At 39.9% G+C, this 15,604-nt stretch overlaps 1 long non-coding RNA gene across 2 annotated transcripts; it reads left to right on the top strand.

The window, feature by feature from the left end:
• The first annotated feature begins 257 nt into the window (after window positions 1–257).
• Window positions 258–13,136, top strand: LOC112673413 (uncharacterized). Of its 2 annotated transcripts, none has more exons than XR_003144783.3 (3): window positions 258–289; window positions 5,431–5,582; window positions 11,997–13,136. It is a non-coding gene; the product is annotated as an uncharacterized LOC112673413 (long non-coding RNA). The 2 variants fall into 2 exon arrangements; XR_003144784.3 differs by lacking the exon at window positions 258–289 and adding an exon at window positions 882–960.
• Window positions 13,137–15,604: the final 2,468 nt, after the last annotated feature.

The following is a 15,604-nucleotide window of genomic DNA, read 5'->3' as shown; positions in this document are numbered from 1 at the left end:
GCTGCATTGATGAAATGCAGCCCAAACCCTCACAGGAAGGCTGCCAAAGGACGTGGGCTTGGAAAATATTTTTCCATTTCATGCTCTCTCTCTCTCACACACACTAGAACAGTTCAAATGGGTGCTCTAGGAGGTTCACCATTTTACTAATTGGGGGAACTCCTGCAGAAAGATGAAAAGGGTGTAGCCCAGGAGGGAAGTGGAGAATCATGCTGAAGTAGACAATGGATATCACCCTTTGACCCCACTCAAAGATTCCCTCACCTCTGGGGACTATCCACTGCAGAAGGTAAGCCTGACTTGGAGCAACCCCTTCAAGAATTACAGGGCAATTATATTCCTAGGGATTAGAGCAAGTGAAATGGTCAAGGCAATTTTCCCCAGCTCATCTCCAGCAAATCTCTCAGAACGGCAGAGAGTAATGCTCCCACCTCTTCTGACCCTTTCCTGTTTGGAAAAGGGAGTGCAGAGAAAAGTGTGAGCAGGAGGACGTATTCAGATGAGGACTGTGACCCAGTCATATCACACACTTTTTGTATGTGAGCTGGTCCAGAGTAGGGTCACATATTCACTTCTCCCTACCCCACTGCCACCATAGCCCAAGGGAGCACAGGGGACTCTCGTAAGCTGGAGAGCTCATGCCTCGTCTAAAGGGGCAGTCACTACATGTCAGCTGCCACGCATTGCAGAGTAGTCATGCACACACCTACAGGTGCCAGACTGCCTGTCCGGCTCTGCCATTTGGGTCCTGGGCAAGTTCCCCCAGACAAGGTAACTTGTTTTTTCCCTGGCAGCCAGTGTGACTTTTTAAAATAACCATCAAATAAAGTTTCCACCACACACCCCACTTCCAGGTCCTTATTGGTTTCCCATTGTCCTTAAAGTTAATTTCAGACTCATCAGCATGGTGTTTGAACCCAGCAGAGCCCAGTCCTGTGCTCCCTCCAGCCTCATCTTCAGGTACATCCCCCCCACCCCTCTGCACTCACTATCCTTCAGGCACGCCAGCCTTACACTCCATGCCAAATTCTTTCCTACCTTCAGATTTGGCACACACTGTTACCTTTGTCTGGAATTCTCTTCAAAAAAAAAAAAAAGCAATCTCTAGCTGGAAAATTCTTACTTTATCCTTCAGTTTCAACCTAAAATTTCTCCCTTAAAGGACCTTTCCCCAAATCCTTAGCCGCACACAGGGTCCGACCATTATCCTCTTCCCCAGAGCACAGTGCCACAGTGAATACCACCAGTTGGGTATCAATTCATTTACTCACTCACTAAATCATCAGCTCCAATAAGCACATGCCACTTCTATTTTGCTCACTCTCAAGTCCATAGACAGGGCCTGACACAGAGTAGATGCTCAATAAATAGCTGATGTATATATGATTAACGAGTATTATGGGACACTTTGGATGTGCCAGGTATTGTGCTGACAAGGAAACAAAAAATAAATCAGACATGCATCCTGTCACTCAGACCCTAAGCAGCTAGGAAGAAGGGATCCCACTGCTATCACTGCTATGTGTTTTAGGCTGTCTAGCTTTCAAAACTACTGAGAAGCCTGGCATTTCCATTCCAGGAGCCATTACACGAAACAGAGAAAATTAATCCAGGCTCATGACTGATTTCAATGCTGAACATAGGAGACTCCTTTTCTTTTTTCACATATGCCTCTAAGTGTGAGATGGCCAGCACCTGGCATGAGTGTGCCGCTCCCCTGCCCACTCCCAATGCCAGACCGAATTAATTGATTACAGCACCCTCTGTGCTGAGAATTAACTTCTGACTCCTTTACAAGCAGTCCAGGCAGCCACACCAATGGATCAGAGTTGGCATGAAAGATGGACAGTTTTTTCCATCCCCCTTGCTAGCCCTTAAAACCCCTGGACATAACCGTGGTGAGAACTGACAATTGTATCAAGTGAAATGGCATCCTCCCCCTGCCTCTGAGGCTCAGGTTGGCACATCACCTTGGAGCAGACTGTCTGGGGCAGCACACTATAGCCAAGTCACTCAAATCTCCACTCTGCCCATCCTCAGTATGTTCAAACATGGCCTTCAAGAGGATTGCTTCCTCAAGTCTATTTGTTGACTCTCTTGAGTCTTTCCTGACCATTTGGGGAAAGACTGACACAATTTTTCTAAGTATTTTAAAAATAAATTCTATTTCTGTTGGACAAAGGAAGGCCAAGTCTTAAAAGCATCCCTTAATTCTCGATTCTAGAAGGGCAACCACAATTTCAGCTCGTTTATAATGCACATCAATTCATAAGTCTTCATTATTTTGAATTACTTATTCATGAACCTAATTATTCCCCAACACTAATGTGTGTAACTCAGCTTGGTCTGCATCCTTCATTAAAGGGTTTCAAGGCCATTAACTGAAAATCCATAGAAAAATAATCTAGACTCTAACTTCAAGTGTTTCTTTTGTGTTAGTACTTAAATTGTAAAACAGGCACATCTAATCATAACCCACTTTAGCGCGTGTGTGTGCGCACGCGCACGTGTGTGTGCATGCACGAACACTCTTTGTTTAGCAGTAAACTCGAAGCTGTAACTTGTGGAGATTTGCAGTTCTTCATAATGTATTCAAATAAATAAAGAGCTAAGTTAATATTTAATGGATTATTAAAAAGCTTTTTTCCAGAGAAATCAACATCTTTTCCCATTAAATATGAAATATACTATTAAGATAAATTAAAAGTGTTGCCTATAAATAAAAATTCCTCACAGGCTAGGTCATGGGCCCTAAATCGTGAGGCGACATTATGACGCGTCTACAAAATGTAAATCATATCATTACAATAATAATAACAATAACAATAGCATATTCATTACGCTTAGTGTGTGCTTATTAGCACTGTGTTAAGCATTTCACGTATATTAAACCATTTTATCTTTAGAACAATTATGTTATTATCTCCATGTTATGTATGAATAAACTGAGGCACAGAGAACCTAAGCAATTTGTCCAAAGCCTGCCAGCTAGCGGGATTCGCAGCTGGCAGGCCCCTGCCCAAAATCGCACAGTTAGATTCCGACCCCAGAGTTCGTGCTTTAATCCCCATGCTATACCACCCCTAGCATTTAGTGCACTGTTTTCATAAGTAGCAACTTGCAAGCATCATTACCCTCTGTAGTCCTTCATTATCCTTTGTATAAACAAAAACCCACAGAATTCTTGCACGCAAACACTGGTTGCGCAGTTCCTCATTTCATTTTTCACACTGGGACCCTAAATTCTAGGACTTTGAATATTTCCAGATACTAAAAATGTCCTATTGGATCCTCTAGGTACCTTTTCACCCACTGGGGATACCATCTGTGATGTCTCAGGACATTTGACACAAGACTTGAGTGAATTCCCCAGGGTCAAGGTCCCCCCCCCTCATTTTGCCTGTTGTGGGTGGTGATAGGAATTCGACCATTTTCCTGGGTCAAATCAGCTAAATTGAAAAGAGAGTTCCATCCAAAGGAAATTAATGTAAGTTATGAACAAGCAAAATTACTTCAGAAAATCAAAGTTTCCAGCCAGGTAGTTGGCCATGTAGTCCAAAGGACAGAGAATCTCATCTTGCAACATCTCCTGTCCATTATTTTTTAGTGAATTGCCCAAGCTGGGGTAGGAATCCTTTTTTGAGGAGGTAAGAAGTGGACATTAAAGCAACTCAGGATAAGAAAATCTCAATTATTTTGCAGTTGTAACATGAGCTCTTGTGTTCATAAATTTCCAGACTCATTTCTTACCAAGAGTAAAACGAAATCCATTAAAAAATAAGGACATGGGGAAAATGTGGGATAAAATGAAAAATACAGAAATAATAAGTGCTTAAGAAGGTTAGAACAGACTGAAAATTAGAAATTAAAATAAATATGAGATAAAACCTGAAATATTTAAGCCAAGAGATGTGAAAGGGTAAAAGCAACAGAAGAAAGTAAATCCTAGAGATAGAAATCCTAAGTCTATGATTAGGGTTTAGAGATTAAGGTGGAATAAATCAATGATTTAGAAGGATATTTTAAGAAGTTCCAAGCTAAGGAGAAAAAAATAAAACCATGAAAGTGAAGAGATGCAAATTTGAGATAGTCTAAGAAAAATTACTTAACAGGTAAGGTAAACTGAGTCAAAAATGAACAAGTCAACTCCTAGGATATACTTAGAAGCACAGTTTTCTTACTCGAGAGAACATCAGAATCACCTAAAAACCCAGGTTGCTGGACCCTACCCAGAGTTTCTAATTTAGTAGATCTGGTATAGAGCTTGAGAATTTGCTAGAAAGGTACGTGATGCTCTTAGAGACCCAGTAACCTACAGAATCTTCAGAAACCTACTTGCAAAAGCTTATTTGGAACAGCTCTCCCATAAAGCAGAAAGGCATAAACAACTCTACTACCTAGTGAAATGATACTGGACAAAAACAAGAGCGGGCTGCCATCACCCAAGGGAATGTCATACACCAGTGAAAATTAATGAACTGCAGCTACATGCAATGACACAGTTGAATCTTAGAAACAGCACGCTGAGTGAAAAGGTGCAAGTCACAGCTGACTACCTACTGAACAAAACGATCTTTAAAGCTCAGAAATGAACAGCAGTTACTTAAGGATATACATGCGTGTTTGGTAGAAACTTTTTTAAATCTAAGAGTAATAAACTCACAACTCAGAGATAGGAGAAAAGGACTAGGAAGGAGACAGGTGGATTAATGCACATCCATTTTGCCACAGTGGTTAGTTTGGGCAGGGCATTCACGGGTTTTGTTTCATTATTATTCTTTTCAACTTCTAAATTTATATATGTACATAATATATATTTTCATGCAGTACATACATTGTTATTTATATATTATACTATTCCATGTTACTAGCTTATATATAATTCTATACTATATATGGACATATATCTATATCATATATATATTCTCTGCAATGTATCAGCTACCACATTTTAAAATATATTCACTGAGAGGTTAATTTTATGTCTCAGCTTGACTAGGGCACAGTACCCAGATAGTTGGTCAAACGTTCTGGATGTTTCTGGGAAGGTACTTTTTAGGTGAGATTGACATTTACATCTATAGACTTTGAGTAAAGCAGATTACCCTCCATAGTATCAATGGGCTTCATCCAATCAGTCTAAGATCTTAAGAAAAAGACTGACCTTCCACAGGGAAGAGGGAGTTCTGGCAACAGCCAGCCTTCTGACTCAAGACGTGTCAACTTGTCCCTGGGTCCGCAGCCTGCCTGCCAGTTCAGCCTCCACAATGGTGTGAGCCAATTCTTTTTTTTTTTTTTTCCAATTCTTTAAAACAAACAAGATACATATAATCTCCTAGATGTACCCTATATATGTCCTATTGTTTCTGTTTCTCTGGAGAACGCTAATTCATTCACATTTCCCCAAAAATATTTTATTTGATTTTTCAGTCTGGAATTTGGAGAAGAATAATGCCAGGCTCAAAGCCGAATCACTAGGAAGGAGGTCACTGCCGAGAAACCAGAGGTATGAGAGGCCAAGAATGGCATACACGTCTAGACCTCGTGCAACTTCTGTGTCTGGATCACTCTCAGCCATCCAGGTATACAGGGTTAATTGGTCTGAACTCTTACCATTTTGAGTTACAGGAACAGCCCAAACTAGCTTAGGCAAGAAGAGTGAATGTATTGATTGCTATAACTAAAACTTCCAAAGAGAGGTCTGACCTCAGGCATACGTTGGTTCAGGGGCTCGAATGATTTGACTAGCTCTCAACTCTGCTCTCCTAACAACCTCAAACATATACAATCCCTTAATGCCATCAGTGGAACAGGTGCTTATCTATCTTCCTTGAGTATTGTGACAAACATTCTCAAATCGAGTTTCATTGTCCGGGGTGGGTCAGGGCTGGTGAATGGAATGCCATGATAAACTAAGGCTTCACTTCTAAGGCTAATTCCTGTGCCCACCTGCACCCATCAAATCACACAGATCAAAGGTGGGACATGGGTTGTTCCTCAGTGGAAAATCAATTGTGACGTTGTTATTGAAGGGGGAAATGACTGCTGGGCACATAAAACTCTAATACTACTAATAATAATGACACAATAGATACCCACTCCACAGGGAAATGATTTCTCCTGAGAGAACAAGCAACTATGGCTCATTTTGTGATAACTACAGCACAGCCAGCTGCATGAAAATTTCTTCCTCGGTCCCCCCAACAACATCCAGATACACAGAGGTTCAGCATTGGATGAGCTTTTAGACTTCAATAGCATCATCTCAGATAGAAATTAGGAAATTAAAGACCAAGGATGTTAGAAATTGGTTTAAGGTCAATCAAAGAAATAAGTGGCAAAATTGAGGCAGTGAGTGAAAAAGCCTAACATTTTCTTAATGTGCAAAGAGCATGAGGAAAAGGAAAAACAGACTGGAAAGAGGCGTGAAAATGATGGGGTGATCTGGGGAAGTATTTGTTGAATGCATTTGAGAACTGCTGTTTTAAAATGCTGAGTTTAAGTACTCTTCAGAAGCTTGAATTTGTGATTCTTCTAAAACTTATTCACTTAAATGCATTTTCAGTTCCCATTTAGTGAAGGCTTATTCACAACAGAACTGTGTATTTTGTCAGCTAAGGTCATAACAAATCCAGCTTAATAGCATATACATCTAAATTTCTATAGCAGATAATTCATGTTCATACAGTATTATCTTACATTAAAAAGAAAAATGCTATCAGACTCAATTGTCATCTTCATGCCAAAAGTCAAATTTTCATGTTTTCATATGCTAAATATCAACGTTGCTTATGTTTCAAAACTACTTTATTTTCAGTGTTCAGAGGCAGGATACAACATCTAAAGATCTGATTATCGTCATGATTTTCCTGGAAAATCTTCTGGGTTTATTTTACTTGTCTCTTATTAGGAGATTAAGCATGAGAAGTATTACTTATCCATTCCAAGATGTGGAATATAGAGTGTCCACAAAGGAGCAGATTGGCAAAAGCTGTCGTCTCATTAATAACCAGAAAGGAGCATATAGAAATGTCCACTCAATTCTCCATGACTGGGGTAGTTGCAAAATATAGTAGACACTGGGTATCCCAAGAGAGAGATCTGTAGACTTTCTCAAGCCACTTTTATTCCTTCTTTCATTTGACTTCCTCCATAATTACGCCATAATTGCAAACTGTAATACTTAATGATTGTTAATGCATGTGAGAGACTAGGAAGCAGCTCTGTCACAGTGAGGTGACCACGCCAGGAAAGTGACTACACTCGGGCCCTGACGTAGTGATTGACAACTCCGCGTCTGCATCACAGCATAGGACATTTAGTTTTGACTCTCAGCATTTTTTTATTATGAGAGATATCAAACAGTAGATCATAAGAGAAAATAACATATCAAGCACTGATATATCCTTTACCCAGATGAATGTCTTAACAGTTTATAATATCTGCCTCCCTTTGATTTTATTTTTTATTTTTGGTTTTCTTTTTTAAGATTTTATTTATTTATTCAGGAGAAACACACAGAGACAGGCAGAGACATAAGCAGAGGTTCAAGCAGGCTCCCTGTGGGAAGCTGGATGCGGGACTCGATCCCAGGACCCCAGGATCACGCCCTGAGCCGAAGGCAGAAGCTCAACCACTGAGCCACCCAGATGTCCCTGATTTTATTTTTTAATAGTACATTAGAGTTATACCTCAAGGCCCTTTTTGCTATATATGGCAAATACATAAATGAAAAACAAACACAGTTTAGGGGTAAAGGTTCCTTTTCTTTTTTTTGGAATCTTTTTACTTATTTATTTGAGAGAGAGAGCATGCACAAGCAGGATAGGGGGAGCAGAGGGAAAAGCAGACTCCCCACTACCCTGGGGCTCAATCCCAGGATCCTGACCTGAGCTGAAGGCAGATGCTTAACCTTAAGGGGACTGAGCCACCCAGGTGCCCCTAAAATGTCCTCTTCTGGTACCAACATCCTGGACCTGAATTCCACTTTTGATATTCACCGGCTGTATGGCCTTAGGCAAGTTAATGGACCCTTCTGTGCCTGAGTTTGCTCATCAATAAAAAACAAGGATGATGATGGGGCGCCTAGGTGGTTCAGCCGGTTAAGGATCTGCCTTCGGCTCAGATCAGAATCCCGGAGTCCTGGGATGGAGCCCTGCCTTGGGCCCCCTGTTCAGCAAGGGGTCTGATTCTCCCTCTCCCTTCGCCCCTCCTCCTGCCTGTGCTCTCCCTCTCTCTCTCAAATAAACAAATAAAATCATTAAAAAATACCAACAAGGATAGTAATAATAATAATAACAGTACTTTACCACCTAGGATTGTTGTGAGGATTAAACAAGTTTATTCATGTAAACCACTCTGACTCTGCCTGGCACACAGTGAGCATGCTTCCTATTCCTCCCATGGAGGTCATGTTACTTACATTCTCCATTGGTATTAGGGCAAAACAGAAGTTTTTGCCAACATGCTTTACAAATGTTCACCTCACTTCATGTATCTGATCTTTCAGTGCCTCACTTGCAGTCGTGGGTTAAAACGATGACTTATATAAACTGTATCATTTAACAAAATACATCACACTATACAAAATAAAAATATTTCAAATCGCAAATGGTGGGAGACTTTTAATAAATCTATGGTAGCGAAACATCAAACTCTAGATTAATAGGGCTACAAAATACTCTTCCTCCATAACCCTGAGACTCTAGTAAAAGATATTATAAAGATATTTGTTTTATGTCAAGTTTTAAATTTGACACTTGGTAACAAATAGAGGAAGCAAATCAAAGTAAAAAAAAAAAGTTTTACACCTTACTGATAAATTAGAAAAATATGCCTGTAATTATCAACCATTCCACCAACATAGTTTATTATATTCGGAGAGACAAATGCATTTAACATGCTGACAAGTTCAATTTCCCTACAGTTTTATTACTCAAATTACTTATAACCTAGGAAAATGTCAAGTGTCAACTCTTTTAAAGGGTTGGCATAGCTTTTAAGCAAATTTGTGAAGTCTAAGAAGGAAGACCTTGTGGCTGCTTCTGGCATTCTCTCATTGGTTTTCTAGGAAAACAAATTTTTTCAGGGTTGTCATTTCCATGAAGTTCACTCTTCTGCTCATTTTCTATCTTTCTGATCATGAATCTGTTTAACTGATATGGCTATTGAAGTTGAAATTCACTGGTAAATATTTCATTTAAAAAACTTAGTAGGAAAAAGACATACATGGTGTAACTGTGGATTTCATGTATATTTGGGGATTATCCAACCCTTCTTAAAGAAAAATCTCCAGATAGACTAGAATATACATTTAAAAATGCATGCAGGGGCACCTGGGTGGCACCATCAGTTAGGCGTCCCACTCTTGGTTTCAGCTCAACTTGTGATCTCAGCGTGTGAGACTGAATCTCATTGAGTGTGGAGCCCACTTACAACACTCTCTCCTTTTCCTTCTTCCCTCCTCTCCTCTAATAAATAAATAAATCTTTAAAAAATACAAAATAAAATAAAAATATGCATGCAATCCATACAATGTGAGAGTAAGACCTGAAACTTAGCATTTGTTCCATAAATGACACTTCAGTGTGTAACTGTTGTATGCCTACGTTAAAATGTTTCTTACAGTAATGACCATAGTTATCTTAAGAAGAAGGAATCATTCTGATGTTAGTTACTGGCATAGTAAGGCACAAATATACTGCCCAAGGTCACAGACATCAAAAGGATGATAAAGATATGATGTGAACCCCAGATACCTAAAGCCAATGTCTCCTCTCCTGACTAACCTGAGGTATGATTGTGTCGAGGAAGAACACTTACACAAATCACGTACGCCACCATGAATGACATTTGATAACATCACTATGCTGACAGGATGGTAGATATCCATTCCTAAGCAAACACTTCTTTCAAAAACAGTCACCAGTCAGGGCATCTGGGTGGCTCAGTCAGTAAAGCGTCTGTGTTTGACTCAGGTCATGATCTCAGGGTCCTGGGATGGAGCCCTGCGAAGGGGCTCCCTGCTTAGAGGGGAGTCTGCTTCTCCTTCTGCCTCTGCTGCTCCCTCTGCTTATGTTTTCTCACTATCTCTCAAATAAGTAAATAAAATTTAAGATAGTCACCATTCAGCAAAGGCCCAATACAGAAAGGCCCAATTACTCAGAAAAGGTCCAATATTGTTGTTTATCATTTCCAGCGAGAACCAATTATCTCTACTAGTTTCTAGTCCTGTCTATGAACTGTACACATATTTCTGATAAATTCAAAAAGTCAAACCATTTCGCTATCATTTATCTAGTTAATGAATTCTCTTCAAACAATAGAAACCATTAAAACTCCCAACCCCCTTTGCTCAGTGATCTAAGTTTATAATTAGCTTTTACAGTTTCCAAAACAAAATGACAAACCAAAATAGGTGCCCAGAGAAGTGATGGAAATAGTTACACAGTCTAACACAGATGAGAGACAGAGACAGGGAGACAGAGATGGAGAAAGAAACAAACAGACAGGAGATTGAGTGGGGAAGGTCACTGTAAAGGAACCAATGTTCAGGCACATCAAATGCAGAGGGATTGAAAAGACTAAAAAAATGCCTTTCTTATCACCATATCTTATGTCACTGGAGAAAAAAATTTTGATGAGATTAAATAATGAGAGATTAGAAAATAGTATTATTTTTCTCTAATTCTTTGTGTAAATTGGAATGAATTTTTACTGAATGATAATTCACTAAACCATCGAAGGTGATGACACATTCCAAGTCACCACCTGTTCCATTACTCTACTATAAATTAATATCTAAGTACATATGGAATATGACACAGTAAAATGCTCATTATTCCACATCTGGTGCATCTTGATAAGGTGTGGATATATATGCCTGTAGCAGTAAGTAAGCTCCAAATTGTTGAAACTGATTATTTATGGGTCCCCAATTTCCTAGAAAACTGCAAATCCCCATCTCTTTATGTCACATAGAAGTATGCAAAATATCGTAACATTTTTCCCCTAGAATTAATAACCACAGAGATTTCCAAAATATCAAAAAACCAATCTATTTTGGTTATGTTTCTAGTGGAAAATATACTATAAGGGCTCCTAAAGTGAATGGATACATACAACAAGAGCCAAAAAGGCTATTATGTAGTTGGCATTGCATTCATCACGTTAACCAAAATATGTCTCCTCACTACACTGGAAGAGAAATTAAATGAAACGTTTAACAATGCAAGTGCTCCTCAAAGGTTAGCACTGAGCAATCCTTTCATTACGGGAAGGCCCGGAAAAAAAATCTTCAAAATACTCATGTATGTATTATCTCTAGGGAGGTCAAAATATTCATGAACTTCGCCATCCACTAAAATATGTGTGTTGCAACAGAGGTGAGTAAGAGACAGTGTACATGTGAGAGAGGAAAAAGGAGAGATTCAGAACACAAACTAAATGCTGGTCCATTTTCCTTGTACAATCAATCTGCAAATTTACTAATTTATGTATCTAACTTTAAAAATCCGCATGTAAATTATATTTAAATATACGTATCTATTTGGCAATATTACATCGTGGGCAACTTTGTACACTCTGTATGCAGACCCCCTGTGACTGTAGCCCTGTTCTATCATTTGAAATCATTTTGTGAATGTGGGAAAGTACTGAGCCTCCATAATTTCCACTGAGACAATATCTCTACAATATTACTCAAGTTCATACAGCCCACAAAAGTATCTGCCACATAATAAATGCTCAGTAATTGTCATTTTCTCTTGATAGAAATATCAAGTTATTTAGTGATGCAAAATAAATAAATAGTTTACTAATTAAAATGAGTTAATTATAAGAATGATTTTTGAGAACTCTAACAATCTATTCAAATAATTTCCATTTAAGGTTACATATTTGCTATACGACTGTACTTGTCACCCTTGCTGTAGTAATGTTGCATAACAATTAAACCCAAACATTGGTGGTTACACATTTATATCTCTTGCTCCTAGGTGAGATGAGTGTGCTGTGGTTGCTTCACTCCAGCCCTGAGTTGGAAGTGGAGGAAGTGGGGGAAGTGGAGGAAGCCCTCCACATGTCTTCTCAACTCTAGATCTCAAGCTGAAAAGTCAGTGTCACCCAGGTCTTGATATTCTCATCACAGAAGCCAGGAACTCAGGAGAAATGGAAACCTGTGCAGGCTCTTAAAGCCTCTGTTTGAAATTTCACAATGTAACGTATATGCCTATTCCATTGGACAACACAAGCCACCTTTGCAAGCCCAAAGTCAACAGCAGAGCACTGAAAGGTCAAACAACCTTAAAAAATGATGAGATCTACTGCAACAATCTGTGATTTATTTCACTATTCTAAAAAAAGTGACACACACCTATACACCAGACATTCTCTCCTCCACAGTTGAACAAGCAGCTTCCAGAGTCTACATTACAGTGAAGAACATACATATTCAGAGGCTCCTTTTGTTCCAATGTTGGCTCTTCCACCCACAAGATGTGAGAACTTGGACAAAGTATTTAATCTATCAAAGCCTCCAGAGCTATCCCCCACAATTTTTATAAAATGGAGACAAAGGTCATCATAATTTTGTGGGATTGTTAGGAAGATTAATGTGTAGTAACTTCATGTAAGGCATTAGCATTTCTGTCTGGCACGTAGAACTCATTTCACTTATAGCTTTGGTTTCCCAAGGATAAAAATCAGGATCAATAAGGGGGAAAGGTACATGTGGCAGAGCCTGGAGGATACCAGGTGCGGGCTTCTAAGAGTCTTTTCCCAGTGGGTTTGCATGATACACCTTCAATCCTCCAGCAATGAACTGCAGCAATGCATATGAAGTGTTTTCTGTCAGGGAATGTCGTCTGAGCCTACAAGTTCACGTTTTTACTGGAGTTTGTCATGCAGTAACATGTGCCTCCATCCCTCCGTACCTCCATGACTTAGCACAGCTATTAAAATTCCAAACCCGGGCAGCCCTGGTGGCCCAGCGGTTTAGCACTGCCTTCAGCCCAGGATGTGATCCTGGAGACCCGGGATCAAGTCCCACATGGGGCTCCCTGTATGGAGCCTGCTTCTCCCTCTGCCTGTGTCTCTGCTTCTCTCTCTCTCTGTGTGTGTGTGTGTGTCTCTCATGAATAAATACATAAAATCTTAAAAAAATTAATAAAATTCCAAACTCTCCAGAAGCAAAGTGCATGTTCACCATAAGCCACACTGTTTGCACAAACTATCCAGACAAGCTGGTACAAAGGGGTGTAAGGCTTCAAGTATATACAACATTCTTAGTAGTGTAAGAAACATTCTAGGAGCTCAGTTTCCAATTGCTTCCCCCTAGTAACGATAGTCCAATTCATCCTTCATCATAAAAGGTCTGATTTGCAGTTGAGAACACAGTCTACTTAGAGACTTAATTCCACACAACTAAGTCCTGACCAATATGACATAGGTGGAAATGTTGTATATTACTTTTCAAAAATGTCTTCAAAGATAGGTGAATTTGAGAGTGTGGACTTCTGATAGCAGGTGTGCAAATATGATGACTAGAACTCGATCAGCCATGAAGGACTGTATGTTGGAAAACCAGTGCTGTGGCCAGCAGAAGCAATGGCATAGAAATAGCCTCAGCGTCTGACCCAGTGTTAATAGTTAATTTTGTGTGTCAACCTGACTGGGCTAATGGCTGCCCAGGTATGATCAAACATTATTGCCCTGTGTGCCTTTGAGAGTGTCTATGGAAGACATAAGCATTTGAATCAGTAGGCTGGGTAAAGAAGACTGCCTTCACCAATGTGGCTGGACATCCTCCAACCCACTGAGGGCTGAAATAGAACAAAAGGGTGGAGGAAGTGCAAATGCACCTTCTCTATTTGAGCTGAGACAACCATCTTTTCCTGTCCTCAGATTAGTAATCCTGGTTCTTGGGCTTTCCTGGGTTTTACACCATCAGCCCCCTGATTCTCAGGCCTGTGGACTTGCACCGAAATTACATCACTGGCTTTCCTGATTCTCCAGCTTGCAAATGGCACCTCACGGACTTCTTACAGACTTTTTAATCACTTGAGCCAATTCCAATTATATCTATATATATTCCATAGGAAATTCCACATATATCTGTCTGTATTTCCTATTGGCTTTCTGTTTCTCTGTGGAAGCCTGGTTAATACAGTTCCGCTGTATTAGAACGCCATATATTGTACTGCCTTGTCGTACTATCTCTAAGTCCAGGTGTCTTTTAAAGGAGAGAAACACATATCTATCCTGTTTAACCCACTGTGGTTTTTTACTTCTCACTGCTGGTAGAGCAGGGAGTCCCCTCTGCTTTGAGCATGTGAACAAAATCCTAACTATACAGAACTCAACTAATATTTGTAAATTGATGAGTCCCCTGCTTATTTCCCCTAGGAGCTCTGGGAACCCCAACTTAACACAGTGTACCCTGTACCATGGCTGGGGCACAAGCCGGAAACCCTCCACACACAATCGTGATTTCCAGCAGAGAAAACAAGGAGGGAATGTTGTGGAATTGCAGTACAAGCTAATCATTCATTCTCAAAATAGAATTGCAGACAAGCATATTCTTTCCATAACGTTGCTCTATGGTGCCTTTTGATGAGTATCATTATTTCCTCCCATTGCCCATATTGTTCTCAAATGTTGAAATCACAAATTCCTCTAAGCTACTCTTGTTCCCTCTTCTATAGATCCATCCTCTTATTCCACCCCACAATGAAATAGATATAAATCAAAATGTAGAAATCCATCAAGGAGGCTATCCATTTCTGTCACAAGGGGGGTTTTCTCTCTTAAGCCAAAGGAAGCAAAATGTTAGAATTTGCTATGTTGCTATTAGCTTTAATACTTCTTCTTTTCTGGGGCAATTTCCTTGAGAATCTACATGAGCAATGTGAAAGTTGAATATATTTGTGATGAGAGCAGATGTGTATATGACTTTTCTTGTTAGTTCCTCTCCAAGAATGAGAAATCTGTTTGAATTCACATGTCAATGCATTGTAAATGGGCATTTGTTTCTGCTTTCCACAGAAAACACTCTTGCCCCTTCTTATAGAATTTCATCATTATTTCCTAAATACTCCTCACTGAAGCCTTCCAAAGTCCGACTGATGTATAAAAATCTTCGTCGGCTTTACGGCTAAAACTGAGTAGCTATAAACTACAGGAGTTTGGATAAAGCTGAGGGGGTGTGGGGTGGGAGGGGTGGTTCTGCCTGAAGTACTTTCCCCTCTCAGATAGAAACATGGCTCACCCCTCACCATTTCTAGGTCCATATTCAAATGCTGACCTTTTCAGGCAAGGTTTCCCCTGCCTATTTTATTTAAAATTGCAACACCCCACCAAGCACTCCCAACTCCCCTCACTTGTTCTTTCTGTTTGTCATAGTACATATCACTTTCTGACATATCATATATATGGATAAACCAGGGTAGTCTCTCTGCCTAAATCATGAGAAATAACCTGAATTCCATCTGCAAACCCCCTTCGGAGCAGTACCTACATTGGTACCTGATGGAATAGCCGTGAGATGGGAATCTTGGGGGAGAATCATTAGGAATCTGCCTACCACAGGCGTCAACATATGGATAAG

The sequence above is a fragment of the Canis lupus genome, chromosome 24, assembly GCF_003254725.2.
Source record: "Canis lupus dingo isolate Sandy chromosome 24, ASM325472v2, whole genome shotgun sequence".
In the NCBI taxonomy this organism is placed as follows: domain Eukaryota; kingdom Metazoa; phylum Chordata; class Mammalia; order Carnivora; family Canidae; genus Canis; species Canis lupus.
The sequence above is the reverse complement of the archived record's forward strand: the minus strand, read 5'-3'. Positions and strand labels throughout refer to the sequence as shown.